We start from the raw sequence: 19,223 nt of genomic DNA on the forward strand, positions 1-19,223 counted from the left end.
GTGTGTGTGTGTGTGTGAGAGAGAGAGAGAGAGAGAGAGAGAGAGAGAGAGAGAGAGATTGTAGTTTCCTACTGAGATTTTGATTTTGTGTGGACTAGTTTATTCATGACTTTTATTTCAGTACAGATTAATGGATATAGTTATTCAAATAATGTTTAACATCAGAAAACATCATTCTAGAGCATATAGCAGACAATAAGTAATTTTTTGACCAAGCTGGAAATGTCACTGACATTCTGGACTTTCCCAGGTGGAAGGCCTATGTGCTAAATAGAAACTGCGGAGTCCACCTGTGAAAAACATTTCCATGTCAGCAGAATTGACTGTGTGGATGAGGTTCACAATTCTTTACATGGTATTCACTTCCTCCAAAAAAGTCTTCATGAACAGATCTAATACTTTCATTATTGTATTGCCCTTTAAGGTACATAAAGAAAAAAAAGCTTTGAAAGAAACGTGTTGTGGTTTCTTTTCCTAAGCTTATAAATGGTAATGATAAAAGACATAAATGTACCTCCTGCCTAGCATGTGAAAAGCTCAGGGTTCAATCCCCAGTAATGTAAAAATAAAAATAAATAAATAAATATTACAAGATCACTATGGTCTAGAACACTAAGTCAGATATGTGCTGGATTATGAATATTTTAAAAACACTCAGTACAAATGGTCAACTCACCTTGACCATATTGCAAATTCCTTACAAAGAACTCTAATGCATGCTCCATCTCCACAAACTTTTCTGTGAACACAATCCTTGATTCTTAACTCCATTTATTTCTATGGCCTTGGCTCTTTTCTCTCAGTTTTTCTGGTTCTCCACTTCCCAGATTCTTTACATGGTGGTTGAATATTGTACAAAAATAATATTCCTAATATTTTTAGGCCCTGGGAACCTATTGCTTTGTTTCTTCTAGGAATAGATGGAGCTTTTTTTGCCCCACTCTGGCATGAGTAGGAATTAGACCCTTCAAGGAGTGTGTCTGTAACATCAGTCAGGAGAACAAAAATATTTCAGGTGGCTGGTTTTAAGGGACACCAGCAACTGGGAAAAAGAGGAGATATTGTGTATTTCTGGCACTAAAATCAAGTTGGGACCAAGTATATCACATTAATGAATGTTCTATTATTTTAGACTCTTAACATTTTGTTTCTTAAAATAAAACTGAAGGATAAGTAGTGAGTAGTGAAAGGATGTGATGAAGGTCCATAGTGCTTCAGCTGCCACACTACATTCAATCAGGGTTTCCCACATTCCTCTGAGAGTCAATCTACTGCAATATATGAATAATTATTAGTATGTGAATTATTCACATTGTAGAGAATACTTCTATTTACATACTATTATTTGGTCTCCCCAATTTCAGTCTTTGCCTACAAAAATATGTTCTCAATAAAATCAATTGTAAAACACAGTCAAATAATGATATCCCTTCTCTTCTCAAAGCCCTGCAGTGGTTTTACCTGTATCTCACTCAGATAAAAAGAAGTCAGTCTTTACAATGAACTTGACAAGTCTGTCTTCCCAGCCTGCCAAATTTTCCCTGCCTGCTTGAAGATGGGCCTAACATCCCCACTATTATTTAGGGACACTAGAACAAATTGAGCCAGGTGTTCTGGAATACATGCTCTGGTCTTAATGCCCCAGTTCCCCTCACTTATTGAATCTCATCCCCATTCTCCACTCATTGCAGTCTCATTTCAGTTCCTGGCTTATTCCATCCTAGCTATACATGCCTCCTTAATCTTCCAACATGGTGCTTCTCGTATAAACTCTACATGGATGTGAGTGATTATCCTTTTTATATACTATCACACTAACTTGGCTGAAGCTTTGTGAAGAACTTTTGCATGTCTCGCGTATCAATACCTTTAATTGCTTCTTCTGGTTTTGTTATTAGCATAATGCTAGCTTCATAGAATGAGTTGAGAGGTGTCCACACCTTTTCAATTTCCTAGAAGTTTGTTGAGAGTGAGTTCTATGTATTGCTTAAATGTTTGGTAGCATTCAGATGAAATAATCTGGGCCTAGAATTTTCTTTGTGGGATTATTTTCATTCAACTTCTTTGTAGATAAAATTTTTAAAATACATTTTATTTCCTTAGCTAGTACATATTCATCCAATATCTGTCTTTCTTTTTGAATGTAACAAGGAAGCTCATGTTATGTAAGAAATTTGTACATTTTCATCAAGGTTGTCAAGTTTATTGTATGAAGTTATTCTAAATATTTCTTTATTTTCCTTTCATACCGAGAGAATATTTAGTGTCATTTCCCTTATTCCTGATATTGGTAGTAGTTTTCTTTCTCTTATTTTGATATTTCTTGTGACAAGTTTATCAGTTTTTATTGATTTTTATCAGGAACAAATTTTTTTTAATTTATTTTTTAATGATTTTCAATTCTCCTTCATTGTTTCCCCCTCTGATCATTAGCATTTTCTCCTCCTTACTTTGGGTTTTATTTTTTATTCTTTTCCTAGATTCTTAGGGTAGAAGCTGAGGCTGTTAATTTAAAAACTTTCTTTGTTTGTGTTTAATGTAGGTGTTTTAGTTGTACAAATTTAGCTGCATTTACATATTTTTTCCTTCTTTGTTTCATTCAAAATACTTCCCAATTTCCCCTTTGATTTCTTCTTTGACTCATCGCTTGTTTATAATTATGTTATTTTTCAAATAATAGGAAAATTATTTAGAGATGCTTTCTATTATTTATTTTTATTAAGTTGATTAATTCAGTTGTGATTCAAGAGCATACTTAGTATGGGTTGAATCCTCTGACTTTGGTAAGACAATTTTATGGCTTTGACACTGTAGACATTTTGTTTTTGCTTCAGGGGCTTTGCATTTATTGCCTCATCTGACTGAAATGTTTTTTCTTCAAATATTCCACATTCTCTCAACCCCTTCAGTCTGTTACCTCCTAATACATAATACATACATATACTGCATCAGATATGCCCAGTCTTCCCTGATTTAATTCTATTATACTCATTTTGTGTGCATGTATATGTGTGTGTGTGTGTAATTTTTCCTTCAGTGGAGCATAAATTCCATGAAGGCATGAATCATTATTTATTTTACTCATTAATATATCCCAGCACCTGGAACTGTGTCAAGCATATAATAGCTGGTCAGTGAATATTTGCAAAATTAATTTGGCTTAAAAAAAGTCCTGTGAGATAAGGCTGATTTTATTGACACCATTTTATCAACATAGTACTCAGTTAGAAAAATGTAAAATCAGGACTTTTTATGTTCCCTGCTTTATATAATTCTTTCCATTTAAAGAAAGCTGTTTGTTGCCAATTTATTCCATTTGCTGTGATAGAATTCAAGGATTCCAGGATGAATAAGCACACCTTTCTCTGTCAAACGGTAAGTATGGGCTGAAGCTCAAGTTGTCCAATGAGAATAGTCAGAGATGAAATAAAAAGTGTTAGGATCTTACATGTCATACTAATGCTTATATTTTACTCAGAGTGCAATGAGAAACCATTGAAAAACTTAAAAAAGGAAAAGGCATTTCAAATTTGCAAATTAGAATGATGTAGATAACATGAGTTATTTTCATTCAGATAATATTTGTTGAGTCTCTACATTGTATCAAGGATCATGCTCAGTGCTGGGGGTACAGCAGAGAACAAAAAATTCTTCATGAAGCTCACAGCCTAGTGGAGAAAACTAACAATAAATAAATAATCAAATAAAATATGATATAATTACAGACATAAGGAGGGTAAAGGAATTGAGTCATGGAGGTTGGGTGTATTTTTAATAGGTAAGTAGAGAAGGCCTTATGAAGAAAGTTTCATTTGAGCAGAGACATCAGTGAAATAAAAAAAAAAGAGGAAGATGATTTAGGAGAATTCTAGGCAAAAGGACAAGGACCAACACATGCAATGTCTGTGACACAGAAATTAGTTTTGTGTCCTTTAAGAAAAACAAGGAGTCCAAAGTGACTGGGATTAAGTGAGTGATAGTGGAAAGTAATATGCAATAAGGATTGAAAAGTGGGCAAGGATAGATGACGGTGGGTCATAAACTGTAGTTGAGTTTTATTCTTAGTGTAAAGGTGAGAGGCTCTTGCAGCATTCATCAGTAAAGCAATGAGATCTGACTTCCTTTTTAGGGTGACTTAAATGGATGCATGGAAAATAGACTGTGGCAAAGCAAGAAAGGAGACAGTAAATCCAGTTAGGAGATATAGCTATAGAATATGCAGAGGAGAATTGTAGAATCTGGAGTCCACAGTGGAGATGGTAAGATATGGAATTGGCAGAGCTGATGTAAGTTGCTAATGGGCCAGATGTGAGGCATAAGGGAAAGGGAATCTTAGATGATTCCTAAGGGTTAGTTCTAAACAACTGATCAATGGTTTTACCATTTTCTAAAATAAGGAAGATAGTAGGAGGAATTGTAAGGAACTGCATCCCATCCCCCATTCCTGTGTTGAATCTCTAGTCCACAATATGACCATATATAGAGACATGGCCTTTGAGGAGACAATTAAATTAAATTAATCACAGGGCAGGGTTCTAGTCCAACATGACCGATATAAGAAGATACACATGAAGAATGTATACCCATGGAGAACAAACAATGTGAGGATGAAGCAAGAAGATGGCCATCTCAGAAGAGAGATCTCAGGAGAAATCAACCCTGCTGTTACCTTGATCTTGGGCTTTCAGTTTCCAAAACTGTGAAGGAGAAAATTTCTGTAATTTAAGTGTTCCAACAGTGTGTGGCAGCCCTGGCAAAGCAATATAGGAGTGAGAGGGTAAAGAAAAAATAAAGAGCTCTTTCTTTAACATGTTAAGTTTGAAAGACCCATTAATTAGTCTTTTAAGCAAGGATTCTCAGTAAGCAGGTGGATACATAATTCTCAAGCTCAGGGATAGACTGGAAATTCCAATGGAAAGTCATCAGCATAAAAATGATATTTGCTATAGGGGAACATGCCCAATCTCCAGTCTTCCTCTGAGGAAGCTCCATCAATGTTATAGTCCTGAATTCTCACTCTTTCCTTTGTTACCTTTCTCCAGGGAGGAAAACTGATATGACTGCTTGGTCACTCTGGGAGAAAGAACTCAATATTTATGGTTCTTCAATTTTCAATTTTCTTGTATATTTTTAGGATGTACATCTTCAGAGAAAAAAATATATAAAATGAAACATATATGTTCTATTTCTCCCTGCTGTGAGGTTTTCATCATCTTATTTGCATTGGAAGAGACCTGTGGTTGTCCAAATGTCCATGTGTTTTTGAATGGGTTAGTCAGTGACATCAACATATTCTCCAATATAAATATTTTTAAAATAAGTAAAAGAATAATATTTGATCTACTCTCCTTGAGTCCTATTCTCTATATTGTAGTTAGTTCTGAATGCAAAGATTGATTAGATGTGGTCTTCTGTTCAGTGTCTAGTAATAAAAAAATTACAGGGCCCAACATAGAAACTTGGAGCATTATGACATTAAGAGAGGTAGATGACTCATCAAAAGATATTGAGAAATTATTGTTAGAGGAAAATCAGGGGAGTGTGATGGCTGGCGACCAAGTGAAGAAAATACTAAAAAGGAAGTCATTTGTTTCAAAACCTGCTGGCAGTTTGACTTTCATGAAAGGTATATGAAATTGGTGGGATGACCACCTCTCTTTCTGGGGTAGTGAATTACCAGCCAAAGAAAGAGAAAAGCCATAATTCCAATTAGCTTTAGTGGAGCAAGAACTTCAGCACAGACTCTCTTATACACTGAACCATTTAGTATACATTCAATCATATTTATTCAACATTTCTCTTAATAAGAGTGACCAGTCATCCTGATTTGTGAAGGAATGAGGGGCTTCCTGGTATGTAGGACTTTTAGTTCTGAACAAGGAAAAGTCTGGAGCAAATTAGAATGAATAGACCCCCTTACCTCAAGCAAAATTTAGACACCCACTTACATGCATGGGCACTCACAATCACACACTACCACCATCACACTGCTGTCACTAGTTGTCTTGTGTCTCTCAAGGTAAGCTAATACATATATATCCTTGTTAGTGATGATGTGTGTTTGGTTGGGGAAGAAAGAAAGGATAGTAAAAAAGTGGCTGGCCCATCCAATCATAGGTAAGAATATCAGCAACAAGCCTGTTTATACTTCTTTAAGACAAATAGAATGGTGTCCTATGGTAGGGCAATGAGAATGAGGTAGAGAGAAGCATAGTTTTCACAGGATGTGGTCACACATCAGTTGTGGAGGAATAAGGGAGAGAGAGGTTTCTGGTTTGGTCATATAAGTAAGTGGTCATTATCTATCAAAGTAAGGAATATGATGGATATGAGATTGGTGAAGGAAAACAGATAAGTCTTGGTTTGAACATGTAAATGTTGCAGTGCCTGGAGGTCACCTAGAGAGTATAGTACAGTATAGTACTATGCTTAAGGGTGAAGTTTAAACCTCCCTATCTGAATTCAGATTCTATCTTCATCAATTATTATTAGTTCCATGACTTGGAGCAGACTTAGTCTACTCTACCTCAGGCATGTTGACCATAACATGTGCACAATAATGATGATCTGCCTGAAAAGGTGATAATAAGGAACAGAGCCTTATCCACAGTAAGTAATTGCTACTCCTTATAGACTGGAGAAGCTGGATATGTAGGAATGGAGATAGTTAAATGGCTAAGCTGAAAATAGATCAATATAGACATTTAGAAAAGAAAAGTCCCAAAGAACATAGGAGCAAGTAGGTGGGATATTGAAGTGTGTATGTGTGTGTATGTGTGTGTGTGTGTGTGTGTGTGTGTGTGTGTACTGTAGTAGCAGCAGTAGTTGAAGTAGTAGTGGTAGTATTAGAGGGGAATTAGACATATAAAGCTCAAATTATGACTAGCCAGAAAATGATAGGTGGAGCACAGTGGCTCACACCTACAATGCCAGCACTTGGGAGGCTGAGACAGGAAGATTACAAGTTTGAGGCCAGTGTCAGCAATTTAGTGAGGCCCTGTCTCAAAATCCTAGTAGAAAGAAAGAAAAGAAAGGAAGGAAGGAAGGAAGGAAGGAAGGAAGGAAGGAAGGAAGGAAGGAAGGAAGGAAGGAAATGAGGAAATGATAGGTTTGTATAATGGTAATATAAAAGCTATTGATTTTCTTATCTTGCTGTAGTTTGAATCTCACTATTGTGAGATTGTAAAGCCTGTAAGAAGTAGGGCCCAGTGGTAGTTCTTTAGGTTATTGCAAGAATGCCCTTGGAGGGGATAGTGGGACCATTCTCCTTCCTTTCTCTCTTCTACTTCCCAGCAAGAGGTGACTGGCTTTGCTCTTCCACTTGCTCTCACCATGGTATAATGCCTTTTCATAGGGCCAAAGCAACAGGACCAACAAATTATAGAAGAAAACTTCCAAAAGTATGATCCAGAATAAACCTTTCTCTTTTTAAGTTGATTATCTCAGGTATTTTCCATGACAGAACACTAACATATATTGCAATTAGCATTTGAATTTTAATCAGTCAGCTATTTCTTCATAAAAGAGTTTGTTATAACCTGCTTTAAAAAATCAAAATTTTGGGCTGGGGATGTGGCTCAAGCGGTAGCGCGCTCGCCTGGCATGCGTGCGGCCCGGGGTTCCATCCTCAGCACCACATACAAAGATGTCGTGTCTGCCGAAAACTAAAGAATAAATGTTAAAAAAAAAATTCTCTCTCTCTCCCTCTCTCTCTCTCACTCTCTCTTTAAAAAAAAATCAAAATTTTATCTGCTTATTCATTCCTATTTCTCAGCAATTTGGGCTGAGCTCAGATGGGAACTCTTCTGCTGGCCTTGCTGGGGTCACTCATCTGGCCGAAGTCACCTGACTGCTCTGTTGAGGCTGGATGGTCTCACTCATGTGTCCGGAGGTTGGGTCTCCCTGTTGGGTGGGAGTGTCTGTCATCCTCCTGGAGCAGTGTTCTCAGGGCAGCAATAATAAACTGGTCTTAATTGGAGGAGTGGCAAAGTCATTGCAAAGAGGCATTTGCGCTAGCATTAAAAGAATTCTTGTAGCCATCTTTGAAAATTGTTGAACAATGCTCTGATAGCATGTTTCCCATGTCATTATTATATGCCCATCAAGTAGGACTTAGGATGTATAAAAATCTTCCTAACACTAACTATGGCCAGAACAAGCTTGTGTGTGACACGTTATTGGTGTGGTAAAGGTAAGAATGAGTGAGAGTGTAGGTTGATCAAGATCTGTACTTCCATGGGAATATGAGTAGCTGGCTACATGGATCAAGTGGTCATAGGGATAGACCTAGAACCCTGGGTTCTGGAACTCTGAGATCCAGAGAGAAGAAGGCAAAGCAGAGTGGTTGTGGATTTTCTCATTGGAGAAACTGAAATTGAACACAAAGAGCAGAACACATGAACACAAAGCTAAAAAGCCAGGGGGAAACTGAGACAGTGGCTGTGGCATTTATAGCTCAGCTCCACTTACCAGTGGGGTCTAACAGGCTGGCTTACACAACAAAATAGAAGTCAGGTACTTACTGTGGTGGTTGATAGGGGACTTGATATCAAAGAATGGTGCCAGACCTGATGATGTCCTGTTCCATGCTCTTAACTCCACTGGGGTCACTGATGTTTCTCTTCTCTTCCCTCTTGTCATACATCAACCACAGCCAGTAGCTAAGTAGAAAGAGAAGTGTTCACCATTTCAATAAGGAAGTGATGTTTTGTTTGGGATGTTTCTTTTATTTGCCACCACTATATCTACTCACACTTATCTTCACATTTCAATGACAGCTGCACATTAGTGCAACCATTATGGAAAGCAGTATGGAAAGTCCTCAGAAAACTTGGAACCAACATTGGACCCAGTTATCCCACTCCTTGGTATAGGCCCCAAAGACTTAAAAATCTGCATGCTACAGTGACACAGCCACACCAATATTTATAACAGCTCAATTCACAATAGTTAAGTTATGGAACCAACCTAGGCACCCTTCAACAGATGAATGAATGAAGAAAATGTGGTATATGTACACAATGGGATATTACTCAGCCATAAAGAAGAGTGAAATTATGGCATTGGCCAGTAAATGGATGGAACTGAAGACCATCATGCTAAGTGAAATAAACCAATCTCAAAAAACCCAAAGACTGAATGTTCTCTCTGATATGGGAATGGTAACACCTAATAATTGGGGGAGAAGAATAGATGTTCATTGAATTAGACAAAGGAAAATGAAGGGAAGATGGGAATAGGAAAGCCAGTGGAATGAATCTAACTTTCCTATATTCATATATGAATATACCACCAGTGAAACTCCACATCATGTACAACTGCAAGAGTGAGATCCTAATTAGAATAAGTTATACTCCATATATGTATATATGTCAAAATATACTCTACAGTCTTGTATATCTAAAAAGAACAATTTTTTAGAAAGGTTAAAAAATAAAAGAAGGCTTCCACACAAGGATCCAACAGTCATGCTATCCTTGGTATAGATGTTAGATATGTCCTTGTACTATTAAGAACCACAAAAATTATGAAGAGACATTGGGGAAATTTTTTCTTATTATTTTTTAAGGCCATAACATTCGTTGACCCCAAATCTTGTGGGAAACTTCTAGCTGGGATGTCTGACTTTCAAAACTCTTTTCACTTTGGAATTTGAATTCAATTTAAAAATATGTTAAAGGGACCATTGGAGAGAGTATATAATCTCGGAGAGACTGAGATTATATACTTACAGAGATTGTGACTGTGGTAAAGATACTTAGTCTACCTCTGCCTCAGTTTCCTTAAGTATAAATGAGCCAAACAACAGTATCTACCTTATATAGTAATTGCAATGATTAAATCAGCAAATACAGGGATGGCTCTTAAAACAGTACTGACCATATTGTTAGCAATAAAAAAACTTATTATTATTGTGGCTGTTGATTTTTATATGTTACATAAGATATTTTGGAAAAATTTCAGAAATATATTCAAATGTTTTCATTTTTAAAATGCTCAGAGTTAAATTGGGGAAACAAACCATGTATATATAAAATATTCCTGGAGTAATCAAAAGGCCTTTTTTAAGAAGAATATATACTTGGACTATCCACTCTCATTAAATCTGAGGCTGATGAATATGAGAATAGATGATCAATAAGGGGAAGGGTCATGTAGAAGAATGGTCTTTAAAGAGACTGAAGCAATGGCATTTGTTGGGGCTGGGTTGTAGCTCAGTGGTGAAGTGCTTGTCTCACACATTTGAGGCACTGGGTTTGATCCTCAGCACCACATAAAAATAAAAAAAATAAAGGTATTGTGTCCATCTACAACTAAAATATATATATAAAGAAAGAAATGGCATTTGTTGGGAGAACACATCTCTAGTATTGACAATCGCTTTAATTCCCCAGCCTCCCACTCCCCATGCTTGAATGTGCATGATGGGAAGTGAATGGTGTTTTCTATTATTCAAACTTGATTCTTTTGAAATATTCTCTTGCCTCACTTTTTCAGGGTGTGGTCCAAAAGTGCAGTTACTGTCACTTGACATAATACCAGTTTACTCATCTTGGGTTGCTGTTTTTGCTGTCACTTCAATAGGTGAGCTTCCCATAACACTACTGACTTCTCTTTAAGGGAATTCGAGAGTTGATTCAAAGAAAACAGCAGCAGGTCTTCTTGGTGAAGAGGACACACTTCTTAAGCTGTAAACACTCTGCTTCCTTCACACACTCTGCCCAGATTCCGTTCTCTGGTAGATACATATGTGATTCTATAATTCCATTTCTTTGCATGTCTGAAATTTTATGTGACAGCTTTAGTAGCAACTCCAAATTTTCAGTTTTCCCTTCCTAAAAGGTTCTAGAGATTTATTTACACTTCTAGTCCAGTAACAAATAACTTTTGGCTCTTTATTCTCAAGATTTTAACATGTTGATGTGCTTTGGTGTAGTTTAACATACTGATATACAAGAAAAATAAATGGTCCCTGTACTCTTTCTGTTGAGATTGATCTTTCTGTTACCTGAACTCTCCACTTTAATATACAATGGAAATAGCACCAATTATCTTGCTAAAGATCAAGTCAGATCATGTCCTCCCCAATAAAAAACTTTAGTTTTTGACTTGCCCCCTCCTCAGCTGCTTGTTGCTAGTCTTCTGTTATCAAAGGCCATTGCTGTTTAGAAGCATTGAAATATTCACACTTTTAGATCAGTAAAAGGTTCTAAAAAGTAAGCTTTAAAGCCCCTCATTTATTCAGTAAGTACATCCATACATCCATACATTTGCTGTTTGTGGAACTCTAGATATGTCAGGACTTAATTAGAATTTCTTTGTGTGTGTGTGTGTGTGTTTCTTTTTTTTAATTGGTTGTTCAAAACATTACAAAGCTCTTGACATATCATATTTCATACATTAGATTCAAGTGGGTTACTTTACAAATCTAGTAGTAGTAGTACATTATGAGAGTACATGTTGAAAATTAGAGACATCCTCTCCAGCCTGGATGCCCCTCTACTATCTAGGGTTCTACTTATATTATTTCCTTGAGTCTCAGCCTCACTGGGGGTGGCCTCACAGAATCCAGGAATCCCAGATTCTGAAAGTCAGACTGTGTACTTCTGGAACACCTGGGAGGCAGGGAAGGACAGCATGGATGTCTGGAGTGCACCTGTCTAACTCTTGTTTTCTAGCTTGTACCAGTTACCAAAAATTTCTGTGTATCAGATGCTTTCATTATAAATTATGATGGTAGTGTCTTCATTATGGGTTTCTGTTTTCTTAATAATTAAATAAGTTAAAGGCTGGGGAACTGGCTCAGTGGAAGAGTGCTTGCCTTGTCTGTGCAAGGTTCTAAGTTTGATCCTAGCACCACAGATACAAGAAAAGAATAAAAAAAAGAATATCTAAAGCACTTACACCAGGGCCTGTCATGTAGTCAGCACCTATAAGTGTTAGCTGCTATTATTACCATCATCATTATGTTTAGCTTTAATGAACACAGGACTAAAACGTGAGTGAATCAGAATTTGTTTGTTTGGCTTCAAAGACTGTTGGCTTGTTGCATATAAAATTGCTTCCGGATAGGCCCATTTCCCTTGAGATTAAAGAATATAATAAAAAGTCCTTTTAAAGTTCTCCTCCAGGGATCCAAGTTATTTTCATTTAAAGTTCATAACCAGTGTGTAACCAGGAGGGTGACGACTCCAGAAACATTAACATGAGAGGTTGAATTCTGCTTCCATACAAGGACATGCTAGAAACCATGGGTCATATTACAAAAGCTGTATTGGGCAGGTTCACTATCTTCTGTTTGCCTGCTGGTGTTTGGACCTGCTATCAAGGCCACGTGGTTGGGAAGGACTCTACCCAGCTTAGGCATGTTTGTTCATATGGTACATTCAGCCCCTCTCTCCAACTTCCTTACCCCACTGAGGGGTAAATGAAGGTTGTGTAAAGCTGTAGGAGTGTCTCTTCCTCCCGAACTACCTTCCCCCTTCCTCTGTTCTCCAGAAAGGCATGGGCCCCTCATTGCTCAGGAAGAACAAAGAAGAGGTGAGAGGCAGATAAGAAAGGTGTTATATTTGGCATGACTGGCTTAGGCTTAAGTTTGGGCCTAAATAGCCATTTAAGGTATTTTTTATATCCTTTGGGTATAGCTTGCTAGATCTGCATCCACATTCTGCTTTTAATTGAAGTTCAGTTAAGTACAACAAATATATTCTGATCTTGCATTATGATATCAGACTGGGCTCTATGGATATAGACTTAAAAAACAAAGGTAGTCATGCCTATAATTCCAGCTACTCAGGAGGCTGAGGCAGAAAATTGCAAGTTTGAGGCAAGCCTGGGCAATTAGTGATACTCTGTAAAAATAAAAATAAATAAATAAAATGTTCTGAGGATATACTTCAGAGGTTGAGCATTGCTGGGTTCAGTTCCCTGTACGAGAGAGAGAGAAGACAAGAGAGGAGAGGAGAGGAGAGACAGGGCCAACTACCTTAGATGTTCTAAGCCTTTTCCAAGAGACAATCCATTAACACAATGTGTTACATTCTATATTGGAAATATCCATGAAGAAATAGATATGAGTAGAAGAATGGCCCAAATGATTGACTGGAGGCAGTAGTGGTTGGCAGAGTAGTCAGAGAAAACATTTTTTAAGAGAAAATAGGAAGTCACTACATGTAAGATGATGAAATAAGCACATCAAGCAAAGGCAAGAGCTAAAGCTTAGAGATGTGAAGACACCTAGTTTATTCAGCTGATTTAAAAATAGTAGCTTGGAAGTGCTCTAAATGTTTCCTAAGATTAACACATTGTTATTGCTATTTTACAGATGAGGAAACTCACTTACCCAGTGATATAGCCAGTACGCAACAAGAGTTGTTTAAGGCTAAATAAATTTAAGTATTATTATACTACTCTCTAGCTTATCTTATTTTAGCCAAGATTAGTCATAAGAACCCCTTAGGGGGTTTTTAGAGATATAAAGACCCAGGATCTTCTCCTGGAGAGCGATTTACTGACTCCTCTTGGTTAAATGGCTCCTTCTATCCACTACCCCTTTGATCAAACCTGAGCCTTAGGAGCAGTTCATGATACTTTTTTCTTCTTTATCTTCCACATCCAATTCATCTCCAAATTCTTTCACTTCTCCATTGAGAATTCTTCCACTTCTTTTTTAACTTCCAGAACTAAAAATCCAAATGTCCAAACCAAGTGATCTCTCAATCTCCCTCCCAGTCCTCTTCTAATCCATATTCCAAATCAGAGCCACAGTCATTGTATCGTTCTCTGTCTCCAAATTCTCCAGTGGCCTTAAATTGCCCTTGGAATTCAATCCAGATCTCCATCATCGATCGCAGGACTCTGTTGGTTAGGTCTGTGTCTATTATTCTGGCTTATTTTAAGCCACCCTTCCTCTTGTTCTGCCACGTGGATATTTTTTTCACTTCATCCAATGTAGCAAGATATATTCTACCTCAGAAAGTTCTCACATGCTACTATTCTCTGTAAATCAGTCTTTTCATACCTGGCCCCTCTTCTGATCTCAGACCATCCTTGATCCCCTTGGACAAAACAGTCTTCATTCATTCTCTTGTAGGATATTCTGTTCTTTTCTGTCCTAGCATAATTTGTTGGAATCCATATATGTGCATACTTATTGATATAAATATCCCAATATGAGCTTGAAAGCTCCATGAGGGTAGTGATTGTACCTGCTACAGTTACTATTGTGTACCTATGCCAAGCCCAGTTCATGGCCCAGAGCAGAGGCAAAATGGAGTGTTAATGACTAAGTGATGGACAGAATGGATATAAAGCTGTATGAGATCGGAAAAAGATATGACTAGATTTGGCAAATATGTGACTTGACTGGCTTCAGTTGAATGGTGGGAAGAAATCAAATATGATGAATTATGAAGATGAATGACAAAGTGAAGAAGAAACAAAGTTAACAAATGTGAAGGAAATAATAATTACCATGTGATAGACCCTGAACTTTGCATTTGCCATTCATTATTTAATCTTTGCTTCAACTTTAGGAAGAGCTTTCTGTTATATCCATGTTTTGAGTGAGGGAAAGGGTCTCAGAGAGGTTAGTAATATGTTCAAGTGAGCCTACTAGTCAGCCTTTCCTCACATAACAAAAAAAAACCTGAATTAATTAATTCAAAAATAAGAAGGGTTTATTTTGTTCATGGTTTAGAGGTTACAGTCCATGGTCAATTGTCTTGTTGCTTTTGGGCCTGTGACAAAACATTACATCATAGTGGGCATGCTTGGTAGAGGGAGACCTGACCTCATGGTGAAGTGAAAATTCAGAACAGAAAGGGACCAGAGTCCCGATATCCCATTCAAGGGACTAACCCAAAGACATGATTTCCTTCCAATAAGCCTCACCTCCAGAAGGTTTTAGAACCTCCTTATAGTGCCACAGGCTGATGAACAAGTCTTTGACACATGGCCCTTATGGAGAAATTTAAGACCCAAACTATAGCACCATGATCACATATTCAGAACACAGCAAAACCAGGAGTAAGCCTGACTTCAGAGTTCATGCTCCTAACCAATGAGCTCATGACACTTGAGTGTACAGAGGAATCATAGTGGTAAACGCCTTAGAAAAACATTACCACCAAGATATTATAATTTGTAGACTTGAGTGAGGACTATTTGGCTTAGCATTTTGAGTTCTCTGTCATGTGACCCAAGAATCCTGTTCTGTACAGCATTGCTGCATAGTATCCTTCCCAAGAAAATAGATTTCAAGTCACTGACAGTTTCTGATCTAAACCTGGAGGACTGTAAGACTCCATATCACTTATATAATTGTTAAAAAATGTTTTCTTACAAGTTTATGATGATTAAATAAAATGACTTACAGAGTGATAATATATAGTAGATCCAAACTAAATGTTGGCTTCCCCTCTCTCTTACAGACTCTTCTTTCAGAAACTTTGAATGAATTAGGAATGAGAGATACAAGTAGTAATGTGAAGTGGCATCTATTTCTGAGAAAGTTTTATTTATATTTTTACCAAGTTACTCAACTGTTCCATATCTCTCCTTTCCTACCTGCACATTGGAGATAGGAAAGGAGAGGTATGGAGCAGTTGAGTAACTTGGTTGAAGGTTATAGCCAGTAGTAGTAGCCATGGAAACCCTCAAGATCTGCAGTTGTTGAGTTGAATCTCAAATTTTGCTGGTTTTTTAATTGCTTTTAAAACAAAGTGCAGCTAGATGCGGTAGTGCATACCTATCTATAATCCAGTGGCTCAGAGGCTGAGGCAGGGGGATTGCAAGTTCAAATGTGGTCTTGGCAACTTAGCAGGGCCCTAAGTTAGTGAGACCCTGTCTAAAAATAAAAAATAAAATAAAAAGGCTTGGGGATGAGGATCAGTGGTTAAGCGCCTCTGAGTTTAATCTCTAATAACAACAACAACAAAAAAACATAAGAATATAATCTCCGTTTTCCCCTTTATTTGTTGACTTTGACTTTGGCATTTGAATCTTCTTTATTATATGTTTTTGTGACTTTATAGTAAACAAAAGGTTTGTTTTAGGAGACCATGAAGTATCAAAGTCAAATACAGTCAATATGTGAAGCAATGAGAAAACCATAATAAGCAGAGTTAAGAAGAACTGTTTTGGATACTTGGAAATTGCTTATAGGAGCTATAGGAACTCTAAGGCCTCAGAGTAGTATTAGTAGAAGAGAAGGCAGAGCCTCTTCCCTGAAGTGTGGGTTCATTGCTCCTAATGCCCTATTGCACCCTGGGTGGAAAGATTAGTTAAGTGCCCTGGGATCTCAGGCTCTTCTCTTCCACATCTTCCACAGACTCTGTGCTTCAGAGGTGGCTTGTTTCCATTTTTTCTGACTCTCATACAGAGACACACAACCCCACATCTCTATTTATGTGGCTTTACTTTTTTTTTCCCTGAGGTTCTTTGATGGGTATTTGTTTTTTTCTTTTTTTTAATTAGAGAATTTTAGTTACACATAGAATTTGGGTTCATTTTGACAAAATCATACATGCATGGAATTTTATTTACTCCATTTCAGTCCCTATCCTCACCCCAACTTTCAGTATACTCCTATTCCTCCTTCCTCCATTTTCTTTCTTCAATTCTACTAATCTTCCTTTTTGCTCATTTATTTATTTATTTTATTTAGTTGTTGATGAACCTTTATTTAACCATAAGTGGTGCTGAGAATCGAACCCAGTGCCTCACACATGCCAGGCAAGTGCTCTACCACGGAGCCACAACTCCAGCCCTCATTTATGTATTTTTGATTGGTGCTTTCTACATATACATAAAGGTGAAATTCCCTGTGCTATATTTATATATGCTCATAATGTGACTTTGCAAAACAGATTCCACATTTCAGTCCCTTTCTCTCTCGTCCCTCCTCCCTCCCTCTCAATCTCCTTCTTCTCTGCTGATCTTTGTTGTATATTTATGATATCCTACACCCTCCACATCATCTTCTTCCCTTTATTTTGTTCCTTTTATTTTGTTTTTCTGAATCTGGCTTATTTCACTTGGCATGAGGTTCTCTATTTCCATCCAGTTACTAGCAGATGTTGTAATTTCATTCTTCTTTAGGGCCAAATAAAGATCTATTGTGTGTGTATAGGATAAAGCCACAGAGGTGTGTGTGGCTTTATCCTCTGTCTTCAGGGTCAGAAAACTTTAGGGTCATTTAGCTTGCCTTAAATGAGGCCTCAGAAGCATCTAGAGTATATTTTACTTGGTATTTGGGTCTTTTTGTATTTATGTGGGTGCTTTCTTTTTAAGCTTCATTTAGTTTTATCTGGCATGTTTAATATTTGATCTCAGCACTTGAATTTTTAACTGTCCTTTATCTCAAAATATGTTTGTATACTATATTAGAAATATGTACTTACCTATTACTCTTTTTGTCATGACACACAATTAGTCTGACCTTCTGGAAATAGATTTCTGTCTATTTTCCATATTTGCATTGGCTTAGCATATTAGTCAAGGTTTTTAAGAGAGATAGAACAAATTGTGTGTGTGTGTGTGTGTGTGTGTGTGTGTGTGTGTAAAGAGATTTATTTTAACTAATTGGCTTATGTGATCATGGAAGTTTGTTGAACGCAAAATCTGATAGGGAAGGTTCCCATTCTGGAGACTAAGGACATAGTCTCAGTTCAAGTCCCTAGGAAGAAGAGCCAGGAAAAACTGATGTTTCCTTTTTCTGAATGAATTTTTATTATCCAGTAGCACAAAACCCCAGATCCCTCATTGCTTGGGAGAGGATCAATTTTTGGTTCTATCAGGGTTTCAACTGAATGGATGAGGCACAACCATATTATAGGGAAAATATGTTATATCAAATCAGTATGCACTGATTTAAATATAAATCTCTTTTAAACAACCTTCATAGAAATATCCAGAATAATCTTTGACCAGATATTTGATACATACTGTGGAACAGATAAATGCACACATGACATTAAAAATTACACTTAGTGTTTTTCAAACTGGACTGAACAGAACAGTATTTCAGAAAGTATTAATGGGTTGGCAAAAATAAATAAATGAATAAGTGGGAGTAATCAAATATTAAATATATTTGTAACATATGTCTTATTGTACCTCCCTCTTTACTGTACCTCACTCTTAGACTATCATATTCTATATTCACCAACTAATGATTGAGAATTCCTGATGCCAAGAAAACTGCTTGGATTCTAGTATCTGCTGCCAGGGGAAGAGGAGGTGACTCACACTGTGGTGCTTCACCCAGCAGTCACAACCTCCGCCCTTGTGTTGGGAGGAAATAAGAGTTGGCTTGCTTTATCTATAAATCTCAAATCCTAAACCATGGCTCTCAGATCTGAAGTTTGCAGAAATGTTTGTCAAAGTGCTAAAACTATGAACTAAGAGCTGATGTGTTGCACTAGGACATCCATTTCATGCTGAGCCTATCCACAAGTCATTGAATAAGTCCCAGGCAAAATGGTGAAAGGGCCTGTGTTGCAGTGCAGCTGAGACCTCCTGCACAAAGTGCGGCTATTCCTGCTTTCTCATACTCTTGTTTGACAGTTGCTTTCCATCATGTTTTCATTTCTCTGCTCCATACTTCCTCTTTTGCCACTTTATATTTCATCTCCATCCTCAAGGGAGCTCCAAACAAAAGCAAAATGTGTGATACCATAGAAGGAGCAAATCTTTTGCTATTTTTAGATAATTGATGCGGATTCCTTCTGCACTTGATAGCAAGGGTCTTTCCTCTCCTGTGCATCATTAGTTGTCTTTCTTTAATTAAAGTGCCTTAAAGCTTTAACTAGGTCATGCATATGACAATAGGTATGGTTAGTGGTATACAAATGCATGCCTGTTGAATTTAATTGAGTTCAGAGAAGTTAAATCAACTGTGGTAATCCACACTCTCTATGCTCTTAAAACACTGGGCTGGGCTATATCCCCGACCATGGCCTGACTTCCTTTGAAATGTGCTCAGGAAGGAAGCTGATTGCACATCTCCTCCTATCTCTCTCTCTCCACATTGGAGAGCAATGTGGAGCACCATTCCCCTGGTGGAGTAGAGTTACTTCTCCTTTCCACAGGCACTTCTTTGCTGAGTTGGCACATCTGCATGTGCTCCCTTCTTCATTCAGTAGCTCTCACCTACTGCACTCAGAATAACTGCCCTGATTGCAGATTGAATGGGGAGGACCTCATGTGGGGCAAAATATGGC

At 37.4% G+C, this 19,223-nt stretch overlaps 1 long non-coding RNA gene across 1 annotated transcript in view; it reads right to left on the reverse strand.

Moving 5' to 3' along the window:
* LOC114084056 (uncharacterized) overlaps positions 1-19,223 on the reverse strand; it is a 70,621-nt gene that overhangs the window by 11,406 nt on the left and 39,992 nt on the right. The window contains exon 2 of the long non-coding RNA XR_003581257.2: positions 8,523-8,660. This is a non-coding gene — a long non-coding RNA (uncharacterized lncRNA). The remainder of the gene's footprint in view (positions 1-8,522; positions 8,661-19,223) is intronic.

This window comes from Marmota flaviventris, chromosome 3, assembly GCF_047511675.1.
Source record: "Marmota flaviventris isolate mMarFla1 chromosome 3, mMarFla1.hap1, whole genome shotgun sequence".
Lineage (NCBI taxonomy): Eukaryota > Metazoa > Chordata > Mammalia > Rodentia > Sciuridae > Marmota > Marmota flaviventris.